This window comes from Ursus americanus, chromosome 9 (genome assembly GCF_024610735.1).
Source record: "Ursus americanus isolate L20-20 chromosome 9, mUrsAme1.1.p, whole genome shotgun sequence".
NCBI classification, from domain to species: domain Eukaryota; kingdom Metazoa; phylum Chordata; class Mammalia; order Carnivora; family Ursidae; genus Ursus; species Ursus americanus.
This window is the reverse complement of record NC_142135.1, coordinates 23,634,060-23,640,059: the sequence shown is the minus strand read 5'-3', so window position 1 is coordinate 23,640,059 and position 6,000 is coordinate 23,634,060.

The window sequence follows — 6,000 nt, the reverse complement described above, 5'->3', positions numbered from 1 at the left end:
CAAGAATACCACATCAACAGAACTGGAAGAGGCCAAGAATGAATTCTCCCCTATTCCCCCCAGAGGCCCTGACAGATTTAGGACGCCTGCCTGCAGAATCGTGAGAATAAATTTCTGTTGGCTTAAACCACTAAGGTTGTGGTAATGTTTTACAAAAACCACAGGAAACTACTATCATGCTTTAGTAAAATGTTAAATCTGAATCTAAATTAATATGAGACAATCACATTGAGTCATTTGCTTTTACATAAATTTTATTATTCTTATTACTTATCTACTTAACAATATTTGATAGGTAAAATGTATATATGTATATATATAAACTTTACCATGCTTATTCACATATCTCTGAATTACAGTTTTTATCTGTGTATGGGACTACATCTGGGCTCTCTAATCTGTTCTACAGCTAATTCAACTATTCTAACACCAGTATTATGTGGGCTTAAATGACATTGCTTTATGATAATTCTTGACAGTTGATAGGATATGTCCTATAAGCTTATTATTCTTTTTCAAGAGTATCTTTGCTTTAATTGGCCTTTTGCTGACCCAGAAATTTTAGATAAAGTAATCAAATTTTATCCACTGCTAAGAGGATTTTTGGAGGTTTTTCTTTATAATTACATTGTATCTTTTCATCAATTTTAGGACTATTGACAGTGTTGTCCTATAAAATACTCTTCTCTGTGGTTTTGATATATATCCCTAATTATTTAACAACATCCAAAAAAATGTTTTCAATAAATCTTGAATTGTTCATCTATTAATCCAATTATATCATGATATATTCTTTATACTTTACTGAGATCTGCTAGTATTTTGCTTAAGATTTTATGTATTTAGGAATGAGATTGGCCTATAATTTTTTCTCATACTTTTTTTTTCTAGTTTTGATATCAAGGATAAGTATTATGATGTAAATATGAATTGTGATTTGATTAGGTTTCTATATTTCCTGAAAGAGTTTAAGTAAGTTTGAAATATTTTTTTTTTTTTTTAATTTAGGTAGAAATTTTCTGATAGAAAACACCCGGCCTGGTCTTTATAAGAACTATTTCTTTATATGGCCTTAAGACATTGTTCAAATTATAATAAATAAAAATCAGACAGCAAAAGACAAAAAAAAAAAGCAGAAGTCATTTAATTAGCAAATAGAAAAAATAATTAAAGAACTCAGACTATTCTTACCAAGAAAATAGAGATACATCATCACATACGAAGAAAATGTTTTTTAAGAAAATAGTGGCTTCTTACAATTGTTAAATTCCCAGTTAGATAAACAATCTTCTGGGAAAATGTATGTTTCACAATTTGAGTCAAGTAGAAAACATAAGTGGAAAAATAACCTGAGAAAAGACCTGGGATATTATTTATAATGCCAGCATTTGGTATCACTGAATTCAGAGCAGGAAACGTAGAGCTTAGCCTCATCAGGAACTGGAACAAAAAAACAAAACAAAACGTGAAGCTCAAAGGCTCTCAGAGATTGTCCATTATTCCCTCCATTTCTCCAGTGCCACAGACTCTTCCATTTCTCTTTTCTCTGCACACAAGCTTCACCCTTTTCTGTCTACAGCCACACTGTTCAGTACAATAGTCTTTAGTATTTGGTTATTTATTTAAATTTGGATTAATTAAAATGAATGAAATTAGATATACAGTTCCTCAGTCACACTAGTCACATTTCAAATAATCAGGAGCCACACGTGGATAGCAGCTATCGTACTGATCAATGAAGATATAGCACATTTTGAATATGTTACATATGTAACTCCATCATCTGCTTCATCATGAGTGGAAGTGGCTGCTCAAACCCAGCGTTATAGCGGTTTCTAGTTAAAGATACTAATGGAGCCTGAATTCTATGGTTTTCCAATGTAAAGTGCTGAGGAAGGGAATTTGATGGCTCCGGTTGGGTCTAGTAACTGAATTATATCTAATCAATTGAAGCAAAGGAACGGGTAGATTACATAATATAAATATAACCAAGATATGATCCTTCATTGGGAAAAATTTCAAAAAGAAACAGCTCAATGCATATTGCAAAAGCTAATTAAAAAAGAGTAAATATTAATGACCCATAAATTTATTTAATGTTTAAAGAAATGTAAATTAACTGCTAGATTTAACTAACAATATAACTGCCAAATTGCTAGTTTTGTTTTATGTTTTGTTTTTTAATATAATATCCAGTTTTGGTAGGGTTGGGCCAAATGAACACTCATAATTTTCTAAATGCACTGTAATTTAATATAATATTGTTGAAGTGCAACTTTGTAATATTTGCCAAAAGCATTTTAAATGGTTGTATAAAGAGACCCAGGAATTTACACAAAAGCAATATTCAGAGAAGCATAAAAATGTTTATATAATTAAAATCTCTAAGTTTTCAGTTTTAACAGATAAAAGTAAAAACAAATATAATGCTTATGTCAATCAAAGTATAGGCTGAATCCATAATATTCTGGCAGAGAATGGGTGCCCAATTAATATTGCTTAGAATGGCTAACATTTTTTTGCTATTATTATTTAATGACAATTATTATTTAATTCCAATTATTGATTGGAAACATTGATAATGCATTTCTAATAAGATTATAGAAGTCTACCTAAAAATAGAAAAAATTTGAATGGCTAACATTTTTTTGCTATTATTATTTAATGACAATTATTATTTAATTCCAATTATTAATTGGAAACATTGATAATGCATTTCTAATAAGATTATAGAAGTCTACCTAAAAGTAGAAAAAAAAATGGTTGGATGGGAATAATATTTATCTCTGGGAACCAATATCATGGGACATTTTTTATTGTGCCTTCATATATATGTTAGGTAGAAGCTAGATGTAAGCAGTGGAAGGAACCCCTGAGGAGCCTTCATCCCTTGACCTCAAAGATTTGAGAGTCCCCAGTCTTTGGTGGGGGTGGAATGATAGAGTGGCAGTTAGACAGGAGCTGAAGGCAAGGATGGTGATAAATAGGTTACACATTAGAAGCTCAGGGGCAGGACATCCTGACTTTGTGGCTTCTGAGGCCCTGGGGCTAACAGACCAAGAGCCACAGATACAGAGCATGGGCTCTCCTCTTCCACCTGTGACCCAGGGTAACCCCGAGACTCATTATAATGCATTCACAATGCAGTTACAGCCACCTCCCCACACCCGCATGGGGAAAGGCTGCCATGACCAGTCTGGTGCAAACCTTGTAGGGGCAAAAACTCCTCCTTACAACGTGTGGGAGAAGTCCCCCCAAAGACTGGAAGCAGCCTCCATTAGAGACCACCCTACTGGACATCACAGCTCCTCCCAGCCCAGAACGACCAACTAAAAATCCAATTCCAAAACAACCTAGGGTTGGATTCCACCTCAGGGAACCTGCCCGCTGTCCCCTAGAGAGTGTACTGTTGCTTTAATCATACTATTTTCTGCTCTCACTTGGGGTGTGGATCTCTCTTTATTGCATCCGTGACAAGAGCTGGGACACAATGTTCTTCAGGCTGTCATGTATACTTTCATTTTATTTCAAGTTTTAACACAGAATGTGTACTGTTTTTACAGGAAAAAATTACAATCTATGCTGTTTAAACATCTAAACATTTTTAGATTTGTGGTCTAAAATGATAACATTTTTGTTCACCTGATCAAGTCTGAATTTCTCATTAAAAAAAACTCATGAATGGGGACACTATGGGGGGCTCAGTCCATTAAGCGTCTACCTCTGGCTCAGGTCATGATCCCAGGAACCATGGATCAAGCCCGTCAGCTCCCTGCTCAGCCGGGAGTCTGCTTCTCCCTCTCCTCCCTGCTCCTGCTCTCTCTCCTTATCTGTCACTCTGTCATTCTCTCTTAAATAAATAAATAAAATCTTTTTAAAAAATAAAAATAAAAAATTCATGAATGTTCATAATTCCAGGAAATTTTTCATCATTGGAAACAAAATATATCCTTAAAAAAATTATCTTACGTCTAATAAAACTGACAGAAGCTGACTGTAATGATCTCTAAACACTTTGTTATCTGAAACGGAATACATGACCAATTTGAGCATATTATGTTGACCTTAAAAACACAGAAGAGCCAGCTATTTTACCAGAAAAATGAGCTTATTCGGGAACAAAGAGAATTACAATTCCGGAAGAGCGAGCTACGGAGAACCATATAGCCAAGTCTGGAGAAGAGAGAAGGACTTGCTTTTTTTATACAGGCAGGAAGGAAGCTGGAGGGGCTGTTGCAGCTCCTTACTGGCCAGCTATGACAGTGTCTCATTGGCTGGGCTCTTGGGGGGCAAGAAGTTTTTTTCTTCCTACGATTGAGGTGTGTACTTCTTCCAGTTGGAGAATTCCAGATACGCTTCTTAGGGGTGGGTGGTAGTGCGTGAGAGCTCCCAGACGTGGAACTCCAGTTTTTTTCCAACTCCGGTTTTAATGAGGTTGCCTTTATTTTCACAACTAGTTTGTTAGAGCTTCTGTTACAAAGTACCACTAAATTGTGTGGCTTCAACTACAGGAATGTGTCATCCCACAGCTAGAAGTCCAAGGTCAAGGTGTCAATGGGCTGGTACCTGAGAAGCTTGAGGAAGAATCAGTTCCATGACTCTCTCCTAGTTTTTGGTTATTTGTGGACAATCTGTGGCATTTCTTGGCAAAGGGTGCATCACGCTGGTCTGCCTTCAACTTCACGTAATGGTCTCTGTGTCCAAATTTCCCCTTTTTATAAGGACATATTTGTACTGGATTAGGGCTGCTCTAATGACCGCAGCTGAACTTTGTCAACTGCAAATACTCTTCCAAATAAAGTCACATTTACAGGCACTGATGGTTAGAATTCAGCATCTTTTTGAGAGACAAAATTCAACCCATAACGGGAAGTAAATCAGAAGAATTAGCCCACTACTCCCTGCTTCTACATTGGACATATAAAGCCATTCTATCTAGAATCCTGAGCAGCTACCACCATCATTACTCCCCAAATTCATAAGTGCTGTTTCCTGAGGAAATTTGCTTGGTTTCCCCACTCTTCCAATAGCTGTCCCCAACTCTCTCACTATAATCATTAAGGGACAAGCGCATACCCAGAGGGAAAGGGGAAGAGACAGTAGAGCTTTGCTCAGAATAAACATGTAATCCCTTTGAGAAGCAATTCCGATGAGACTGGGGAATTTCCATAGGAGTTCCCAGAGTGGGGAAGATTGACACCAAATTTCAGTAGGTAAAACAGGTAAATGGGAGGTAAGGGAGTGGAGAATATAACCTGTGGAGGCTACCATGTCAGAAATCTTGCCTATGAAAGAATAGGTAATATTGAGGAAGTTGTTATGGAAGGTCAAGGTTTTTACTTTGTTTCGTTAGTTAATTTTAAGTAGAAGAGAATTCAGTTGAAGGCAAGGATATAATATAATGAGAGAAATGGAGAACAGATTTTTAAAAAGGAGAAAATACATGATAGAATGTCTAGGTAGAATGGGATTTACAGAAGTAGAACTATTAGTTGTGGACATAGGCTGAAGGTCTTTTGCCCTGCATTACAAAAAGGGCTCCCAAGATTGCAAATGACAGAAAATAAACGAGTTTTTCATTACAGAATTATTATTGCATACTTTTGTACTATTATGTTTTGTATACTTTTTGTATCGAGTGCTATTTATCCCATGTCTTTGTAATCCGTATGATAGCAAGATCACATGTGAGAATCTGATCAAAGACGGTAAATCAAAGCCTGAATGATTAGTGCTGTTAACTCTGGATTTAGTTGTGATGATGATTTACAGCTCTGAAAGTTTAGTAAATAAATGATAATAAATGAAAAAGACTTTCGTGGCCTTATTCAGAAGCAAAGAGACAGAATTTCATTATTAAAGAACGCTATTTTGTGTTTCTAAAGTTCCATTTCCTCAGTGATAAGAATTTTAAGTTACTTTCTAGCATGTGTTGTATCGATAATAAAATATAGAAAATAGGGCTAGCAAACTTTTTTTCGCATTTATCAAGTTTTATCT